The sequence below is a fragment of the Acomys minous genome (assembly GCF_964271855.1).
Source record: "Acomys minous genome assembly, chromosome: 1".
Lineage (NCBI taxonomy): Eukaryota > Metazoa > Chordata > Mammalia > Rodentia > Muridae > Acomys > Acomys minous.
This window is the reverse complement of record NC_140483.1, coordinates 6,087,492-6,109,058: the sequence shown is the minus strand read 5'-3', so window position 1 is coordinate 6,109,058 and position 21,567 is coordinate 6,087,492. Positions and strand designations below refer to the sequence as shown.

Sequence of the window (21,567 nt, the reverse complement as noted above, 5' to 3'; positions counted from 1 at the left end):
CTTTGTTTTCAGTTTTGGCACGTGGCAGGTGCTTTTGTGAAAGGCATCCCAAGGCTTCTTAGGATCATCTGCCTGGACATGACTGTGACACATCACATAACCCTGCACCCCGCGTTCCATTCAGGAGGTCCCAGTGTGTCAGCCTCCTTACTTATAAGCACAAACGCAATCTTGGTAAGAACAGACTTCTGTCAGCTGTGGGATGTGAAACAAGAAAAGACACGGCTGCCTTGAGGTACACTGAGGCTGCACAGAGGAAAAGCCAAAGGGAATAGAAATGTCATAGACCCAGCTAGCAGTTTGGTGTCCAAACCAGCAGGGATAGTAGCTCCTTTGGTGTTGTTCTACCTAATGAAGCACATGGCTTAGATTATCTCGGTCTCATAGATATTATTGAACTTGACCTTAAATCCAGGATCAAGCAACTGTAAGAGTCTAAAGACCACCCACCCAGTTGATTAAGATGAGCCTACTAGCTTAACAAACTAACGGCTCCTGGAAGAGGCACATCTCACACCGCCTGGTACCTCACCCACTCCCCATCTTTTCTCTGAACGCTTCACCATCCACGGACAAATGAGCCACCTTCTTGGCTTTTCCTAACAATATTCCGTTTCTCCCTATGAGAATTTCTCATATAAGCCAGTCCATCACTTCTCCCCCCTGCCCAGCAATAAGAGCATGAAGGGTTTGGTTGGTTTTTTTTTTTTCTATAAGAACTTTTAAAACTCTTTGTGAGTGAAAGGAGTGTGGTTACAAGCCATTTTCTACACTGCCCTTCCCATGAAACACTAATACTACAGTGAAGTAGTAATGCTTTTTCAATGTCTGTAAGGCTCATAGCATTTCTTCCCTCTGGAGTCATTATATTTATAAATTTTCTTTTATTTGAGTGATTTGGGGTTTCTGTGTGTCTTTCCCCACTAGACTGGAGGGCAGTCAGAGTATCTGTCTGATAAGAACCTCCAAGTGAATTATGTTCAGTGAATGAATGAATGAAAGAGATATCTAAAACCTAATTAACTCCTTCTTACACATATGGATGAAAAGAGTTAAAAGGGGGAAAGAAAGAGACATAAGTAAAGGCCCAAAGAAGTGCCAGGCCCCGCCCAGTCACATACATGCTCTCTTTGAGCCTGTGTGGTAGACTGTAACTCACTGTGATGTTGTCTCACAGAGCCAGAAGTATGCATTAAGTCAGAGTTTTCTCCCACAGACATGTGCTTAACTGAAGAGATACCAAAGACATTTGTGCCCAGGGTTTCTTGACATTTGTGCTCCTGTTGAGAGATGCAGTTCACACCTTTACTGGAGGTTCCCTGGGCCTATGCTTCTCTTTTGAAGTGACTGATGACAAGATAGCTTCATATATGCTTTAGAAATCAATGGAAATCAAGTTGCCAGTCCTCAAGAACACACAGGATAAAGCCATAGTAGTGGGTAGGCACTCCTGGGTTCTGTGCATGTAATGAATTGGAGGGTCTGTCTCCTCGGGAACGTCACAGGGCACTTAGAAAATCACGTACAGATAAAAGAGGAGCACTCTGATCTGAGCGTGAGCTGTTCCCCCCGGGGTTCCTGTTCTGCACCTTTGGTGGTTTTGTTTTGGAATGTTGTGGGAACTTTAAAGACAGGGCCCTTTCTGGAAGAGGTAGGCTACCCTGGAAAGTCTCCAGCCAGCATGGATGATGGCTCACTTACAGTCATAGAGATGGGGTCCGTATCAGTAAGTCCCCCAACCCAGGTACCCTAGTACTCCTGAGACCAGAAGCCTATGCAATAGGGCAGAATTGCACCCAAATGGCTAACAGGGACAGCTGTAAATCTTAGGTGATAGTCTAACAACACTTTAAACCGGTCAACCCTCCTGGCACCTTAGTCTACAAGGGAACATCAACAGTCAACAAAGCTGCCCTCAAGGGTCTCTACAAATAGTCACAGTTGTTCTGATCTCAGTGGTGGCTGTTGTGCCCCAAGGATGGCATTCTACAACACAAAACAATCCCAGCCTGGCCACTGGGATTGGCTGACCCTTTGCCAGCACTGTATACAGTCACTCTGCTTAGCCTTTGCTCCTGCAGGTACCCCTGGCCGCCTTATCAGGGAATTAGCTGTTGGGGTTTATACTCAATGAGAGCTCCTTCCTCTACAGCAACTGGCATAATAGGGCTCATCAAAGCCCTTAAAACTTCACCCCCACTCCAAGGTCCCCACTGAATAGTCTGTTTCCCAACCATCTAGTTACCACTGCCCTGTTTGTCCAGTGACTAAGTATCATCTTCTGTTTCTGTCGTGTACACCCAGTCCCCTCATTTGTCCCTGCCACTCAGACAGCATGCCTTCAGTTGCCTGACCCATCACTCACATCAGGGTCGGTGCTATTGTTGTCCCCAGACTCATCTCATAAGGTCCCGGGGGACAAACCAAAGTATAATCCCACCAAAGTTCATCCCGGGGAAACAGAGTCCATTGCACTTACAGAGTGCGGATTAGGGTTGCCTCCAGGAGCACAAGTGACACGGAAGAATCAGCCCAGGAACATTTCTCCCAGCAGCATCACAGCTCCCCCACATCCTCAAGAAAAGGATCCTTCGCACACAACCTCCACAGTCCACATATTCTATCACACCCTGGGGCACCAACGTGGCCACCTGCAGTGGAGATGAAATTGCATGGGTGGGAGAAGCATCTGGAATGCAGGTGAGGGCTCAGTGACTTTCCCTACACCCTCCTATGACAAAAGTCAACAGCCCATAAGCCTTGTCATGATGGAGTCCTGCAAGCAGCCACAGTTGATCTGATAAAGGTGGCGGCTGCTTGCTCAAAGGGCCTGGTTCTACGTGGTTTCTTCGCAGACAGTCTGGAATTTCACCCGTGTCATCACCCAAGCATTTTGCAATCTGTTTTAAAATATAGACTCCAATTAGGAAAGTCTCCTCATGCTCCACTTTCAAAGGACGCCAACATTTGTAAACTGCAGCTGAACTTGACTATTGCCCAGGAAGTTCTGGAGAGCACGCACCTGGACAGAGTTCAGAGGTCACGTAGGTTACCATGCTCACACTCTGAGAGCATCGATACACATTTATACACCCAGAATGTGAGTCTTCGGCTCACAGATCCCAACTGAATGTGGCTACAGTCGGTGCCCTTTGCAATGAACAGATTTCCAAGTGATCGTCTGTCACCTTGCTCTCTAGCAAGCCGGCCGCCGCTCAATGCCAAGCTGCTCTTGTTCCCAGGAGGATGCTGTGCATACATTCTCCCTAGAAAGAGAGCCGATGGTTTATGATGATGTTTTTTAAAAAAATCAGAGCAAACACTCTGCTAAAGAGAATATTGGGTAATGTTTTGTCTTAATTTTCATTTCTTTTAGGTTACCATACTCTGGGTCCTGAGGCCAGTGGTGCCATTTTAAAAAGAAAAGAAAAAGGAATACCCCAGCCTTGTAACTTGTTCCATATGTTCAGCATGCTTCATAAAGTAACTCCACATTAATTTCTCCAGCCTGGTGTTTAGATCATGACATCTGTGGGCTATGTTTTTCCTGTGTTTTCATGATTTATTTTGGCGTTCACTTGAACTTGCTCTATAAAAGTAAAAGGAATTAGCTTAGATTCCTTTTTCCAGGGCATCTACAGACCATCAGGCCTTCGTCCTACAGAAGGGCCCATGGAGCCCGTGGAGCCTGGCGCTGCCACTGGCTGGGGTAGGAACTCCTCGTGCAAGCTGTCTGGTCATCCAGCCCTAAGTTTCCACATGTGTCCAGTAGAACTGGCAACAATTCCCAGGTGGGCAGAGTCTTGCCTAATGGCCTCATGGAAAGGAGAGCCAAGCCTTGCTGTCGGCCTGCCACTGACCAAAGTGGCCTTTCTTCACCTTCCCAGCCAGGCAGTTCTTCCGTGGTCCTCAGGTCTCAGGAAGTATACAGGGTCAGACTGAGCTGAAAGGAAGTCAGCAGCGCTGTGCACACCTGTGATCTCGGCATTCGGGGAGGCAGAGGCAGGTGGATCTCTGTGAGTTCGAGGCCAGCCTGGTCTACAAAGTGAGTCCAGGACAGCCAGGGCTACACAGAGAAACCCTGTCTCAAGAAACAAAAAACAAGAAACAAAAAATGGGGGGGGGGGGTTGTTCATCAGTTATTTCAATCATTTTGACTTGGTAAAGAATTCCACATGAATACATTAAAAATCTTGATTGCTTGTAGTTTGGGCTTCCTTGGTCTCCTCCTATACAGCCAAATTAAATGTTGTGTAAAGCAACCTTTATCTCATTCTGACCCTGGAAAATTGTGAGCAAAATCAAGCCAGACCCGATCCCTGAGTTACTAAGAGACAAGGGGAAGAGGATGGGTGCTAACAAAGTTGCTACAAAAACGTATAGATACTTCCTTCTTAAAGGAACCCTTAAACGTGTGGATGAGTCTAATACAGAGGCTTTGTGAATAAAAGCCCAAATGTCTATTGATTTGTAATGAACACGCAAGAACTGTTCTGTGTGCTTGTCATACACTTCTGCAGACAGCAGAGGAGATCTGAGGTGTGACTCATTTATATTTCCATGGCTTTGTGCTTGAAGGTGGAACACAGGCCAGGCCACACACAGCATAAAGCTGGGATGCAAGGAGAGATAAAACAGAGTTATGAGGTTAGCTGCATTACCACTGGATTGTGACCTTTGAAAAGTGGCATTGGAAGGACGCAGCGCAGGAAGGTTGGGCCTAAGGTGCAAACATGCCTGGGGTACTTTAGTGTGGCAAGGTCATGTGCTTAGGATCAACAGGTCAGAAAAGACTGTGAAAATCAAGGTGAGGGCTTCATACCAGCTCTCGTGGGAACTCCCGGGGGGATCTGAGACAGGTGGCGAGTCCTAATCAAGGCTGAGAATCATCTATCATGGGGCCAGAGGAGACAAGACCAGCCAAGGTGCTGTCATGTCCCACAGGCCGTTTGTCATAATGGGTTAGGACAAGACAGCAGAGAAGATGGTTAAATTCGGAGAACCTATAGGAGTTGCTGTTGGATTGGTTGTGGCTCCTGAGAGAAAAGTCAGCCTAAGACACCTCAGTGCTTGAGGCCTATGTGATGAGGTTGTGCTTACTGAGGCCGTGATGGAGGGAGGCTGAGAAGGAATGGACAGGCACTCAGAGTTGGACACTGGTTCCAAGAAGTCTGTTAAGGACAAAGCGTTTAGAGTGAGCTAGAGTCCATGTTTGGGCTGCAGAATTCACTACAACAGTTGAGTTAAGAGATAGAAAATGGGAGATCAGCAGCAAACAAAATCACCAGTATGGGCAGAGAAAACCTTGGGACATTTTTAGGATTTCAAAACATAAGAAGATACAACTAGAGGAGACTAAGTGGGGATCAAGAGAAGTTAGGAAAAAGATTCTGGGGCTGGAGAGATGGCTCAGAGGTTAAGTGCACTTGGCTGCTCTTCCAGAGGTCCTAAGTTCAATTCCCAGCAACCACATGGTGGCTCATAACCATCTATAATGAGATCTGGTGCCCTCTTCTGGAATGTGCAGGTGTACAAACCAACAGAGCACTCTATACATAATAAATAAATGTATATTAACTAAAAAGGAAAAGGAAAAAGATTCTGACAGAATACAATAAACTTTCAGCTGCTGCTGCTGGATCAAGGCCCGAGGGAAGTCAGTGTGCACTGAGAGTGTACAGTTTGCTGAGAGTGATCTTGGAAAGAGCCACTTAGTAGAGTGAAGTGGGAAAGCCTGATTCTGTGTGTTCAAAAGAAAAACAGAGAGAATTTTTAGAGAATTATTTTGAGTTGTGCTATAAAAAGAAGGTGAAAGTGGGACAGTAAGGGAAAGAGAGCTCAAGGAAGATATTTAAAAACTGTTGTTTTCTGTTTAAAGATGAGGGGAAATGCTGACTTTTTTTTTATACAGAAGACAAAGGTCAGTAGGTAGAAGCAAACATGATGCAGTGGGCACCAGATCTGAGACAACGGTAACCATGATGATTATGGTGGTGGTGATTGTGGTAGCGATGATGGTGACATACAGAGTGATGATGGTGACAAATACGGTGATGGTGGTGGTGGTGGTTGTAGTGATGTGTGTGTGTGTGTGTGTGTGTGTGTGTGTGTGTGTGTGTGTGTTGTGAAGAAGGGAAATGCTCAAAAGAGTCAGGAGAAACACTCTACACCATGCCCCGCAAGCCAGTTCTCCTATATGAGAATGAGCACTTTCTCCTCTAGAGATGAGGGTGGCACCTGAGAATCTGCATTTCTAACATGTTCTTCTAACATGTTTCCACATGGCACTGGAGATCTTTGTCAGAGGTCAAAACTGCAGAAAAAAACCTCTCTTCAGACTGAAGTGTCTCCTCAGAAGACTCTAGTTTTGTGGCTTTTAAATCCTCATGCACATAAAACTCTTCCCAGGTTTTTTTAAAAATAGATTTTCCACCTCGCTTAACAATTCCTCACTAGGGACTCAGAGAGATAGCTCAGTGCTTAAGAGGGCCCAGGTTCGGTCCTCAGCCCCCACAAAGCAGCTCACAACTGTTTGTCCTCTAGTTCCAAGGACTCTAAGACCATCTTCTGGCCTCCATGGGTACTGGGTACCCACATGCATGTGGCACACAGACATAAATGTAGACAGGACACCCCCACACATAAACTAATAAAACAAAATTTTGAAATTTCATCACTAAACCCAATCTATTTTTCTTTTTCCTGTTTCTTTGCACTTTGCAGGAAAGGTATTCATTTCAACTAGTAGAAATATAAGTGTCTGCTATTTCATACTGAGAGAAGAAACATATGCTTTCTTAATTATATTGCTAGCATTTTTTATCTCCTTGTTTTGCTGGATCATTTTTAATCTATTCCATTCTTCCATATTTAGACCCTACTTATTGAGTCGTTCATTCATTTTTAAGTCTTTTGTGTGTGTGGATTTATGTATATATGTATATATGTCTATGGTATATGATCATGTGTCTGTCTGTTGCACATGACTGTGTATAAGCATGTGTGCAGGCCAGAGATGTCAGGGCGTCCTGTTCTATTACTCTCCACCTCATTGCTCTGAGACAGAGTCTTGCACTGAGGGCGAGGGTGGACACCGGCAAACCCCAGTGATCGTCCAATCACTGTCCCTCATGGTACCCATGTCCCAGGCATGCACACAGCCATGCACAGCACTTAACGTGAGAGCAGGTCCCCACGCTTGTGCCACAAGCCCCCTTCCACACAGAGCATCTCTCTAGCCCTTACTCACTCATTTGAACAGATACTGAAAAAGCATCCACTGAATGGTAAGCATCATCCTAGAGCTTGAGACATGTATGCACACAAAAGCTTCTGCGCTTAGAAAGCTACACTCCAGGTTGGAAAGTAAGAGATGGCAAGCAAGTGAATGAATCCGTGCAGTAAGTTGGGCATGAATATCTTCTGAAGGTAAAAAGTAAAGCAATTAAGGGAGAAAGGGGGGGGGATGAAAAATAGGAAGGGATGTCAAGGAAGGTTTCCCTCACAACACGGAGGAGAGAATGAAGTTACAGCCAAAAGAAGACTATACCAAACAGGAAATAAAAAGGCCTAGGGCCTGAGGCATACCAGCCCAGCAAAGCAGAAGCAAGCCGACTTGACTCTGGGTGGCAGTGCGCAAGGGGACGGGCACAGATAACGAAGGGGGCAGAAGCCAGGGGAATGCAGGTCTCTTGGCCATCGAGGTGCTGCTGACCCTTCGCTGTGAATTAGGAGCCTGTCTTACCGACGATTTTGCACAAAAGATGAGAGCAATTGGCTTTCATTCTAATGGTACTCTTTCGACACTTCAAATAGACTATAGGAAGACAGGGCCAGACATGAGGTGACACAGGAGGAGGGTGACGGGCCATCGGGCAGGATGCTATGGGACTGGCTTCCAATTGTTAGCTTTGCATTGCAGGTACAAGGTACCTAGAAGGCGCAACTTAGGAGAAGAACGGTTCGTTCTGGCTCACAGTATTAGAGGGTATGGTCCATCGTCAAGTCAAGGGCACCATGAGGGTCACAGTGATGAAGAGGCTGCTTGTAGTTAAGGAAACAGAGAAGAGGACCAGGAGCAGGGGCAAACTGTAACCTTCAACACCCACCCTTCCATAGTGGCGTTTCCCATCACAAAGGGTTCACAGGTTCCAGACTGGTGGACCCAGTGGGTGACCAAGTGTGGGGGACATTTCACATTCAACAGAAGCAAAGGGTCCTGGGTAGTAATTGACACTGTTTGCTGAAGAGTGAGATGTGGCGTGTGAACATTAGGACCTAGGTGTTTCAAAGCCTGTCAAGGGAAGTTTCTGCTTGAATTTGAGGAAGGACGATGAATGTGGAACTGGGGAACATTCTGGAATGGAGATACTAAGCCTGAGGGGAGGAGGACATGGGAATACAGTGTCTTGTAGTAAAGTCAAAACTGGACTCGCAGGAGGAGGAGGTAACAGGCTGTGCAGCCGATTTGCTTTCTATGGGGGCTGCAGAGAATGGGGCTTGCTTTCTGGGATGCACAGTAAAACACACCATTAGACAGCAACTGAAGTTCGAAACAGTGCAAGCATAGTGAGGAGGCAGCTCAGTTGATGAGATCTTTGCTTGGCATTCACGGGGCCCCAGTTCCATCCTCATCAAGACATAAACAGGGGGTCACGAAGCAAGTCTGCAATCCCAGCACTTGGGAGGTAGAGACAAGAAAGTAAGGGCCAACCTGGATTAAAGATCCTGTTCTAAATCAATCTCAATCTCTCTCTCTCTCTCTCTCTCTCTCTCTCTCTCTCTCTCTCTCTCTCTCTCTCTCTCTCTCTCTCTCCTCCTCCCCCCTCCGTGCATGCGTGTGTGTGTGTGTGTGTGTGTGTGTGTGTGTGTGTGTGTGTGTGTGTAAGAGAGAGAGACAGAGACAGAGAGACAGGGAGATCAAATACAGGACCACAGTGATAAACAGGAAACGGAAATGAATGAACTGTATTACTCTTTGCTATACTTTTAAAAGCTGTCATTGAGGGCTGGAGAGATGGCTCAGCGGTTAAAAGCACCATCTGCTCTTCAAAAGGTCCTGAGTTCAATTCCCAGCAACCACATGGTGGCTCACAACCATCTATAATGAGATCTGGGGCCCTCTTCTGGTGTACATGCAGGCAAAACACTGTATATAATAAATAAATAAATCTATTAAAAAAAAAAACTACTATTGACGGCACCATGTACTCAGTTAACTAACCTTAGACCTAAGAAGTCCCAAAATATCAAAAGGCATTTGCTTCCTCTCCATCCTCTTCCTACACTAGAGAAAAAGCGTGCCCTGCTAATGTTAAGGGGCCAGGAGTCCTGCCCGTTGCTCTGAGCTTGTTAGCTTATTGTTAGACCCACATTCACAGAGTCCTAGTTATTTCCACTGATGTGTCTTCCTGTTTCTCCGGGCACACATGGGGCAGGTGTGTTATTTTGTTGGTGTGCTTTTTCTGGAGAACATTCTTATGAAATGCAAACTCCAGCATCCTTACCATGAGCCTGAAGGAGGACCGCTGACTGTCGTTCGTTGTGTTGATCTGTCTTTAAGCATACTTCCATCCTGCTGTCAGGCAGTCCTCAGAGCCTGGGGTCGCAAGTTCCTGGAGAGATGGGTGCAAGGTTTGGGTTTTGCTTGGCTTATGCTTCAGTTTACTCTCTGGGTTTTTCTTTTTTCCTTCACTTGCCTCATCTGTGCTGACCTGTACAGTGGGACTGTGTCATCTTGTGTGCACATCACGTATCACTCACAAATCAGAAAGCACAGCATTCTTGAGTGCATTCTGTACTGCTTTAATACTTGTTTTCCTTTCTGTCTCTGTGTTCCAGTTTCCTCAGGAATTTCCATGAAATGAACATCGAAAGCACCACACTTAACCCTTTGCGGTTTATGTCTATTCCCTTTTCTGTGTTCCCTCCCCCTCTCACCCCTGCTGTCCTCTCCCTCCCCCCCCCCTTCTCCCACCCCTCCCCGCCTCTCCTCACCTTCTCCTTTCTGGGGCTGTGTGGTGATTCTGGGTAGGTCACTCTTATTAAAGGATGTATGACTTTAAAGAATTCATGCAAATTTTGTCTAATAATTATTGTCTGACACATTCGTTTCGATGTGAAGCTACCATGTTTGTATTTGGCAGACTCCCTTGGGAGAAAACGTAAGTCTAAACATGTTTAATGTGGTTTCCAGACACCGCCATGAATTCCACATTTCATCATATCAATAGGATCATCTTGAGAAACTTTTACATAATGCTAAAAGATGGCAAGCAATTGACTCTCACCTTGAAAGAGATGGGAAAACACATAAAATGTGTACTAAACAGGCAGCTGCCAAGAATACACTTTAACAAATTCTAATTATATCCTATATCTTGGCACTCGTTTCTCCTTAAGATAACTTAGGAAAATTCCACCTCTAGTTCTAGGCTCCCAGAAATGCATGCGTCTGCAAAGAGAGTCTGACATGCCCACACATCATTCAAAAGTCTCCCCCAAGCACTTACAGGGAATTCAAAGGTGCAAAGGAGAAACACCAAATATATACGTCTGTGCACAGACAATACCCACACACATGTATACATTCATACTTACGTGTACACAGACAAAGGCTTACACACATGTACACATTGACACTTGTGTATGCACAGGCAAAAGCCACACATATGCACCTGTATTCACAGTTGCATGTGCACAGGCCAATGTCCACGCACATGTTCATGCATTCATGCCTGTATATGCACAGGCATTCAGACAGCAGCATTATGTTGCTAAGTCCACATCTCAGCAAAGTTTCCCAGTGTCTGCAAAGTTTTCTCTATCAATGTATTGGGGTACACTGTGTGTGTGTGTGTGTGTGTGTGTGTGTGTGTGTGTGTGTACACACGCACACATGCAGGCATGTATGTGGTATATATGAGCAAATATTTGTAACTTACTTGTAGCATCAACAGAATTTTTGCTTTAGATGACATTTAACAGTCAAATAGAAGCAGATCATTCCCCTGGGGAGACAGCCAATCTTCTGCAGTTCTCTTTAGATGCCTTACTTAGGATCTGAGGAAGGGTCACCTCTGTCTTTAGGATGTAGGCCAGCAGCCTCCCAGTGTCCCACTACCAGCGCCAGCTCCGTGACCCCGAGGCCTTACTTTGCCACAACACATTTGCTTTCCATCATCTGTGGCCCTAATTAGCAAGAGCAAGAATTCTAACCTCTCCTCTTTATAAACGTGTGGAAGAGAATTGAAAGCAGGGTCCCCCGGGGCTGCCCATTCTGACTATTTACAGAGAGGCCACAGAATCAGCAGCAAAAAGAGAAAAGGAACAGGAGCCATTCTCCAAGCACATCTCAGGGAGGCCTCTGCGGGCTGGTCCCGCTCAGCGCTAAACACTGCAGCCTGGAAACAACCTGAGGCAATCTAGGCTCTCTGGCAGTGGTAATTGTGAGGGGGAATTAGGTTCAGCGTACCTCTCTGCAGAGCTGATGGCCTATGTCATGTGGGTTACCTGAAATTATCTCCAATAGGGCAATGCGGACTATAGCACTTCAGGTTGTAGAAAGTGCTTTACATACTAAAGAGTTTAACATCATGACTTGTCTAAAAGTAATTTAAAGAAAGCCTCTTCTCCTCTTTCTCTGTTACTTCTTATAATCACTCGGAAAGAACAGTCGGATGGTAACACAAAAGGCGTAACATGAAAACTTGGATAAAGGTGTTTCAAAACTGATTAGGGAAGAGGTCACCAGTACTTCCAGTTCAGCCAGAGAGATGATGAACCAACTTTACAGTGTGGAAGAGGAGGGCAGAAAAATCCTAAGGCCTGGAGTGGGGCTGGATTAACTCAAGACCCAAGGGGGTGGGGAATGTACATATAAACACACAGAGCCTGCGACAGCATGCAAGAGACCAACAGGAACTCAAGCCAAAATCCCAGCATGCAGTGGGCTAAGGAGACAGGAAGTCCCACACCTAGTTGAGGAGCTACTGCTGTTTGCAGAAAGAGGTCAGTTTTCTTCAGTGGAGTAACACCTGGTATGTGGATCACATTCCAGGGCTGGGCCCCAGGCCGAGCAGTAGTGGGCCAACACAAGCCGGATTCTATTGGGATTTTTTTGTTTTGTTTTGTTTTGTTTTGTTTTGTTTTGTTGTTGTTTTTTACTGTTATTTGTGGTTGAGTTTGGTTTTTGTTTTGTTTCATTTTTGAGATGAAGGGGAAGGGAAGGAAGTTGGGTAAGTAGGAAAGGAAGATCTGGGAGGAGGTGGAGGGAAATGAATAATCTAAAATATATTGTAAATAGAAAAAGTGCAGGAAGAAACACCGACAGGAGTGGCCCTCCTAGAGGAATGCATATGGCAGGTCTAAGAAAGGCATGCACCAGAAGAGCAGGGCACGTAGAGTCACATTAACCTTAACTCAGATCTCACTTTGAGCACACATTTGCCTTAACTCAAATCTCATTCTGATCCCATTGTCAACTCACATGGATGTATAACCTCAGGGTAGTTCATTACATTTTATAAGACTCAGTTCCTGTGGGACCAGGGAGCCATGCAACTGGGGGAACCAGTCTGGAACAAGTGTAGGGTCAAGACGTGTCCTGACCACAGGGACCTCTTCCTGAGACCATCAGAAGGACCGTTTCCTCCCTGCCCTGCTGCCCTGGGCCTGCATGTTGCCACACACAGCCTTAGGACCCCCGCCTCTGCGACCTTGAGGTGGTCAGGTAGCCTGGAGGCAAGGTGAAACTTCCTCATTCCTAATAAGGTGATGTCCAGCAAGCACCTGGAATTCATCTTCATGCAAACAAGGCATTCTCAGCACCTCATCCCCCGCCAATGATGTACACTCACCCCCAAAGCCTCTACCCACTCCTCAAAGGTTTAAACAGCCTTTGTTCTCCCCAATTAAGTGGAGCTGTCTCACGGAAGCCTGCCTCCCATGAGTCTGTACTCACCAGGTTTAATGCTGCTTGGGGTCTCCATCCCCTGGCAGCCTCGCTTTCCCTCTCAGACCACGGTTGGTTGTGACTGCAGGTGACCATGTCATTATGGGTTGGGGGGACTCGGAGTAAACAGTGATATCAAGATGGACCTCATAGGTCCCTGTAAGTCTACAGAGTCTGCAAACAGATGGAACATAAAGAGTGACACAATCTGAGCGGTGAGGGACTGCCAGAAATCACCAGTGTGACTGGAGAGGACAGTGCGCACAGAGGCTGAAGGGAACACTTGTGCTGACATTTCTTCCTTGAGGTTTACCCATTGCTGTTCAGTGGTAGCCATGGCTAAGGGAGAGGAAAAAACAAAGGAGGGATGGACTGTCAGATGCATCCAGCACCTGAATTACTCAGCTTGGTCCTGTGTGTGCACATAGTCCTGGGGGCTCTTTTCTCTTCGCTTTCCTCGCCTAGCAAAGTCGGTTGGCTAGAGATAGCATCTTGTGCATTTTGGGGTGACTTGACAAGATTGCCATGGCATTAAGTTGTTATTGAATTCCAAAAGCTATTAATAAGCAGAGTTCATGTCTCTTTCCTCCCAGAAATCACCTGCTCCTTACCACTCAACACCGAGTGCTCCAATCTGGTCTTGACAGCTCTCTCTGTGGCCAAATACACTCCCCTGACTGATTCAACTGGCTCGGCACTACTGTTGTTGTTGGCTTCTCTCCATTCATTTCCAATCAATTCAGACTCAAAATCAATTGTGGGGATGCATGAAGAACAGCTTCGGAACAGGTTGCTATTTTGCCTTGGAAGCAGAAAAAGATGAGCGCTTGCGGTTCTCTCATTCAGGCCGACTTTAAACAGGCCTGTTGAAATCTCACCTGAGTTGTTGCTGGAGCTGCATCACAGCAGAATTAGCAGGCTCAGAAATAAAATGTCTGGCTCCATTGCAGTCTTGAGAATCCTTGGCTCAAAAGATCCAGCTCATTACAGAAAAAAAAAGAAAGAAAAAGAAGAAAACAAAACAAAAAACAGAGAAGCAGAGACTTGTCCACCAGGGTGAGACTCGGAATAATTGAACTAAACGCCATGAGGCGAGTGCCTGCTGTGAAAACAACAGAAACAGCGAGAAAAGAATCACTGGGGGCAGGTGAACCTGAACAGTCTGCAGAGAGGACAAGATGCAAAGACTGTTGAAAGAAGAACACAGGAAAATGGCCAGAGATGCTAACCCTCCATGCTGCCTCCACGGACGGGCACAGAAGCCATGCCACTGCAGCACATGGAGCGCAGGAGAACAGAGCCAATGGACTCTCCCAGGGGCTTTCCAGCATCTTGAGTCACAGGCACACATAAGGATGGTGTCACCGGCGTCGTGATCCTTTCTGGCCCTCATGTGACCTCTTGTTCTCCTTTCTTCTGCTCATCCGTGTGGTGCGGTTGGCTGAGTAGATGGCTGCGCAGGGAGAGGGGTCACCCTTTAAGCAAGAAGACCTGTGTTCCTGTGTGGGCTTTGGCTGTTGTTACAGCCTGCATTTCAGAGTGCGCCACTAATCCCACACTGGAGGGGCAAGGGCAGGAGGAGCCTGGGCTCGCTAGCCAGCCAGTGAGGCAGAACTGGTAGGCTTTGTGTTTAGTGTGAGACTCTGTCTCAAAAATAAGGCGAACAATTGAGAAAGACAACTGACCCACACCTCTGGGACCTGCATGCACACACATGCTTAGGTGCGCCTGCGTATAAACATAAGCTGGAAGGAGACCTTGAGGGCATAGGGCATTCAGCATGCATCAGTCAGTGTCCTGTGGCTAGCCCAAGACAGGACAAAACTGTGTATTCCGCAAATACTGTGACAGGAAAAGCTAAGTGGGTGTCCTTTTTTCTTAAGCAACCATGCCTTCAGTCATTTTCCTGGGTGTTCTTCAGACAGGCTCCCTCTGAAGCAAGGACACACCTCTTGACTCTTGACACCCAAGAACTATCCAGGGAAGGGAAGCAAACCAGGCAGGACTGTGACTCCCACAAGGATTTCCCTGGCTGGTCCAAAGTGTTTTGTGTATATGACGAGAAAGCCAAAACCTCAGTCTGGCACCATGGTGATGATGATTGACAGGCGAACAAGCTGAGCTTCTGCTGGTAGATGGGAGAGGATGGGTGCGTTTGTCACGCACCCCCAGTTTTAAGTTTTTTGTTCTGACAGCTGTCAGGCTGTAGCAAAGAAAATAGCTGAGGGGACGCCATATTTGGATCAGGGACCTCTACACGGTCCTGTCCTCTAGGCATGGAAACTGAGATGTTTTCATAATCTCGGGCTGTGGGAAAAGTGATTGACAAAATTGCTGAGAGTGTTAATAACAGTGCTTAGAGGTCATGGGATGAAGCTACGCAGAGCTGTGGTCCTTGGAGGGTACTCAGCACCGCCTTCAGGCATTGTTGGTTGTCACAAGTTGAGGCAAGTACTAACCACCAGCTAGTGTGAGAGTCAGACAGGTGCTCAGCCCCTTCCCATGCACCACTGCAATGGTGAGTGTTGTCAACAGGAGACTCTAGAGCTGCCTGGGAGGCACGCCTGTTGGGGTTATCGTGATCCTCTCACTGAGATGGGAAGCCCACTGTGGGGGCTCCATTCCCTGGCTTGGATCTTGGACAGTGGATCAAGACGCTGGAGTTAAAAGTCCACTAGCTCAGAGAGGCAGAGAAAGCACCCAGCTGACCTTTCTCCTCAGTTCACATCCCAAAAGGAAAAGCCTCCTTCCACATGCCACCTCAAAGTCCCCTCAAACTGACTGCCCCTCCCTCCTCCTGCCTGAGCATCACTGTCTGCCCTCCTAACTTCCTCTCACTCTCTATAGTTTTCGCTGTCACCTGATTGCTTGCTCTGCCTCTTGACCTACGGTGAATTTCATTTAATTCTGTTTACAATACTGAAGCAGAATTTAATCTTGGATTAAATCTTTTTAGGGCCTTGTTGTGCAGCCCAGTGTGCTGGGTAGTTTTTTGTCACCTTGACAGAAGCTGCCATAATCTGGGGAGAGAGAACATTAATTGAGAAAATGCACCCATTAGACTGTCTGGTAGAAAAGCCTGTGAGGTGTTTTCTTGACTGATGGTTGATATGTACGGGTCCAGCACACTGGGTTGGGTTGTATAAGAAAGGAGGCTGAGAAGACCATAGAGCGGCGCGGCAAAGTGTGCTCTTTGGGGGTCTTTGCTTCAGTATCAGCCTCTGGGTTCCTGCCCTGACTTCCTTCCATGGCTGACCATGACTGGGGAAATGTAAGGTAAACAAATCCTTTTGCTCACAAACAGCATTTGGGCCTGGTCTTCACCGGAACAATAGAAAGCAATCTAGATCACCTAGGCAGACCTTGACCATGTGATTCTCCTGCCTCAGCCTCTCAAGTGCCGGTTGTAGGCATGTACCACGATGCAGGGTAAATTGGGGTCCTTACGGAGGTACTTGAGTTAAAATGATGTTATATGGGTGGGCTCTAATCCCATGGCTGGTGTCCTATAAGAGATTAGAATGCAGGCACACCTGGAGGGAAGACCACACCAAAGGAAGAGAGGTAATGTCATGGAAACCAAACTGCAAGCTGAGGCAGGGTCCACCATGCTGAATCCTGGCTCAGCCACTTGGCGCCTGCTGTTTACATCGCTCGGTCTGTCCTGTCCTTGTTATGGTGGCCCCAGCAGCTGAGATACTAGCTTCCCATTAAATTTCTAGCCCTCTCAGTGAAGCAGGACCTAATTTTTACTTTAACCTAGCTGTAGGGGTGTGTGTGTGTGTGTGTGTGTGTGTGTGTGTGTGTGTGTGTCTGTGTGGGGAAGGGGTGAGTGGGTATGTGGGTGTATGGGTGGGAGGGATGAGTGTGGTGTGAGTGTGTAGGTATATCATAAGAGTTTGGGTGTGCTATAAGAGCTCTTGGGTGTCACTTCTCTCCTCTCACTGTGGGATCTGGGAACTGGACTCCGAACCATCTCTCCGGTCCCTCCCTGGATTTTGACCACTCTTCCAGCAAACATTTTAATAATAATTCTTGAGTGTGGTCCCCAGATCGTCGGCATCAGCTTCACTAAGGAACTTGGTAGAAATGCAAGTCCTCAGGCCCTACCTGGACCCCACTTAATCAAGAACTTTGGCCTTAGGGCTCTATTTGTAACAAGGCCTCCTTGGAAAAGTTTTGCTCTTTGGTTGGTTGGTTGGTGTTTTTGATGAAGGGTATCTCTATGCAACCCTGACTGTCCCAGAACTTGATATCTAGAACAGGCTGGCCTTGAACTCACAGACAGCCATCTGCCTCTGCCTTGGCCTGGATTAAAGGTGTACGCCACCAGGCTTGGCTTGTAGCAAGACCTCCTGAGAACTCTGTTGCAGTTAGGCCTGGTGTTCTGGCAATGTACGGCTTCCATTGTTTCCTAGATACTGCAACATGACGGTGAGTCTGCTGTGTGACAAAGACGACCGGCTGCTGCTGCTGAGTTCTGCAGCAGGGGTTAGAAGCCACCAGAAGCTGCTCATCCACTGGATAGTCAGACATTTGGAGTTGGTAATCTTTTTGGCTCAGCTACATGATGACAGAAACAGACTGTTTCATTATTCCTATGTCCCCAGGGCCTAGAATAGTAATGAGCAAGTAGTGGTACTTAATATATTTTTACTGAGTTAACAGACATGTAGAGAGCGAGATAAAAGGAGACCTACAAGGAAAAAGCAATTTATTGTAGGGAAAGACTTAGTCCCAGAAGCTGGGGGTGTAGCTCAGGGGGCAGAACCCTTACTTGCCTATTGGATACCAGTCATAAAAGACCACAGAAAGGCAGTTTTAGCTCATGGTATTATTGATATTAAATTTTTCACAATTTTCATTTGCTTGAAATATTCCAGTAATAGTATATTATTCTGACAAATCATTAACTACTTCCCCCAAAAGACTTCTGCATTTTTTCAAAGGTCTTCAGTATAAAATCTGTTGCCTCAGAGAATGACCCTGAGGAATTCAGGGTCAGATGAGCCTGCGAAACCCACATAAACAGAGTCCCCAGACACCACAAAACACAGTAGAGAGAAAACAGATGAAACAGGGAAACGAGCTGACCCCTGCAGGGGCCCACTTGTCTTCCCTTACACTTCGAGGTGCACCTAAAGCAACAAGTGCCTATTGGACCCTGGGTTGCCAGGAAACAGATTCTTGTCTGCACTCTACAGCAAACCACTCTGAGAAAGCTGATGTTCAGGCCTGGAGGGAGAAGGCAACTCTTTTGTTTTCTTGAATTTGTTTTTATTAATCGACAAGAATGTATTTATCATGTTCAGTGAGATGTTCTGAAACACACACACACACACATAGCGGGATGCACTGAGCTCCATGCATATCGCCTCATGTAGACAATGAGGATGTGGGAAAGGCAGCCTTTAGCTCCTTCTGGTAGGAAACTAAATTGGAATAGCCATTATGGGAAACAGTATGGAGGTTCTTTGAATGATTAGAAGCAGACTTATATTATCCAGAAAACCTACTACTGGACACATACATGCAAACACACATGTAAACATATGTGTATATGTGGGTATATGAAATGGATATGACAAAAAGATACCTACAGTCCCATTTTCATTATGATTTATTCACAATATCCAGATTACAAAATCACCTAACCTGTCCACTAAAAAACATAAAGAAAAATAAATGTGATGTATGTGTGCAATGAAATACTACTCAAGTCACAAACGTAGGCAAGATGACTCTTACTGGTCCTTTCCTTCTAGAGCATGCAAAAATAGTGTTGCGATCCTGGCATTTTTTTTTCAAATAGTTCATCACCCTAGAGTCAGAGTATAGATGCCAATGAAAAGGAACCATGTTCATTACTTGTCTCACTGAGAAAAGATGAGGAAAGAAGAGTTGATTCTGATACATGTAGGATGTTGTCCATCATAGCAAAGAAGTTGTGGAAACAGAAGCTGAAAACAGCAGTCACATTGTGTCCACAGTCAGGGGCAGAGGAAATAGCAGTCACATTGTATCCACAGTCAGGAAACAGAGAAAACAGCAGTCACATTGTATCCACAGTCAGGAGGCAGAAGAAACAGCAGTCACACTGTATCCACAGTCAGGGGCAGAGGAAATAGCAGTCACATTGTATCCACAGTCAGGGGCAGAGGAAATAGCAGTCACATTGTATCCACAGTCAGGAGGCAGAAGAAACAGCAGTCAGGGGCAGAGGAAATAGCAGTCACATTGTATCCACAGTCAGGAAACAGAGGGAACAGCAGTCACATTGTATCCACAGTCAGGAAACAGAGGGAACAGCAGTCACATTGTATCCACAGTCAGGAAACAGAGAAAACAGAAGTCACATTGTATCCACAGTCAGGAAACAGAGAAAACAGCACTCACATTGTATCCACAGTCAGGAAACAGAGAAAACAGCAGTCACATTGTATCCACAGTCAGGAAACAGAAGGAACAGCAGTCACATTGTATCCACAGTCAGGGGCAGAGCGATGAGACTGTTCCTGCTCACTTTCTTCTTTTCACTCATTCCAGCAACCACCCAATGGTGCTACCCACATTTAGTGTGGGTCTCCTATCCTACCCCAGCTACCCTGGTCAGGATACTCCCTCATAGACACGGCCAGAGATTTGTTTCCATGGTAATTTTAAATCCCACCAAGCTGATAATTCAGACTAACCATCAAAACTTCTCCCCTTGCCAATGTGACATCTAAACATGTTGTTTTTAAACCGTAATCTTGTCCCTACTTCTCCATAAACTCCTGCCTATCTCATATGCAAAATGCATTCAGTCCTACATGAGAAGTCCCGACAGTCTTTAATATTCCAGCACTGCCCAAAAGTGCAGAACCTCTGAGAGGCAGGTAATATCTTACCCATAAGCCCTGTGCAACAAACAGGCTGCTTACTTCCAGCATATAAGGGCACAGATAAACATCCCCAAACAAAAGCATAGCAAGGAATAAGCATACACAAGCAGAACTGAAGCCCAGCAGGGAAAAGGCCAAACCCTGCTGTTCCATCTCTAGCATCTTGGATTCCAGCTGGAATCACCCGGAGCTCAAAGGTCTTGGGTAGCTGCCTACACTTCCTCATGCCTGTAGCTTTCCTCAGCAAATGTTCCCTGACTCTGACACCTACAGTCTCCTTGTCTGAAACTCTAAACTCTCGCATGTTGTTCCTGGTTGAATTTCACATTTTTCTTAACGTTTTGCTCTATCTTCTTCTCTCCTTCACTGTAATCCTGGATAATAGGTGTGAGCGCTCACCGTGACACCACTTTAATGCTATGCTATCTTGATATTTCCTCCACCACTACCCCGCAAAAACACTTCATTATTCCTGTATTCAGGGCTAGACAAAGGCACAGGCCTCAACACACAGGCAGAATGCAGCCAGATTATTCGCCATGAAGTATAAGCGATGTCCTCCAGGTCGGTCCCTAAGGAAGCCCCTGTTCTCTGAATCCTCAGGAGCCTAGCTTCAACGCTCCTCATTTCTCTCAGCATTCCTGTCTTCCACACACCCACTAGAATGGTCCGCAAAGCTCTGCTAACACCATGTCAAGGTTATTGTAACCCGAAGTTCCAGATTCTTCCACATTCATCCCAAAACAGCTGTAAAGTCCTGAGAATCACAAGGTCATCATTTGCCTGTACCAGTTTCCTGGATTTGTTACTTTCCTCATGTCTATACAAAATACCAAACCATAGGGGCTTTAAAGGGGAAGGTTGTTTGTTTTGTTTGGGTGGCTCACAGCTTGCGCATGTGAAGGCTTGAATGAAAGTTGTCCCCCACTGTTTCAGGCATTTGAGCACCTGGTCCCCTGTTGTAGTGCTTTGGGGGAGGTCTAGGAGATGCAGCATTGTTGGAGGAAGCATGTAACTGGGTATGGGTTTTGAGAGGTGATAGCCACACCCGAGTAACCAGTGTGTTCTGTTTCACTTTGCATTAAAGCTGTGATCTCTCATCTTGCTCCAGCCACCATGCCAGTCATTTGCTGCCGTTCCTGCTACAAACGGTCTGCCAGCCCTCCAGTAGGCCAAAATAAACTCCTTCCTTAAGCCATTTTTGGCCATGGTCTTTTATCATGGCGACTAACTGTAACAAACACGGAGAGTATAATCCATCATGGCTGAGAAGTCACTGGGGTAGGATGTGAAGCAGTTAGTCACTTTGCGTCCACAATCAGGAAGAGAGAGAGAAGGCTGTAGGGCTCGGCTTACTTTCTGCTTTCTGTATATTCAGGACCTCGGTCCATGAAACAGCCCCACCCACCACTAGGGAGGGGCTTCTCATCTCAGTTCATCTTATCTAGATAACTCCTCACAGATGTGCCCTTCTCAGACCCAGAAATCTGTTTCCATGGTAATCCTACATCGCATCAAGTTAACACTCAAGGCCACACATCAGGTAACAAAGCCTCTCTCTCTGTTCTATAGATCTGAAACTTTGAAACTCACCAGATAGGTTTCTGTTGCAAATGACAGCAACTACTGCACTGCCGAGGATGGCATTAATTGACCAAGAACTGAACTGTGGGTACTGCCAGTCACCAGGCACAGAGAAAACTGGGCGTAGAAACTGCCATGATGTTCTCT

At 46.3% G+C, this 21,567-nt stretch overlaps 1 long non-coding RNA gene across 1 annotated transcript in view; it reads right to left on the bottom strand.

The window, feature by feature from the left end:
• Positions 1–21,567, bottom strand: part of LOC311592726 — a 41,092-nt gene that overhangs the window by 6,118 nt on the left and 13,407 nt on the right. Inside the window, exons 2-3 of the long non-coding RNA XR_014777499.1 lie at positions 9,507–9,614; positions 2,480–3,266 (exon numbers count right to left, since the gene is read on the bottom strand). This is a non-coding gene — a long non-coding RNA (uncharacterized lncRNA). The remainder of the gene's footprint in view (positions 1–2,479; positions 3,267–9,506; positions 9,615–21,567) is intronic.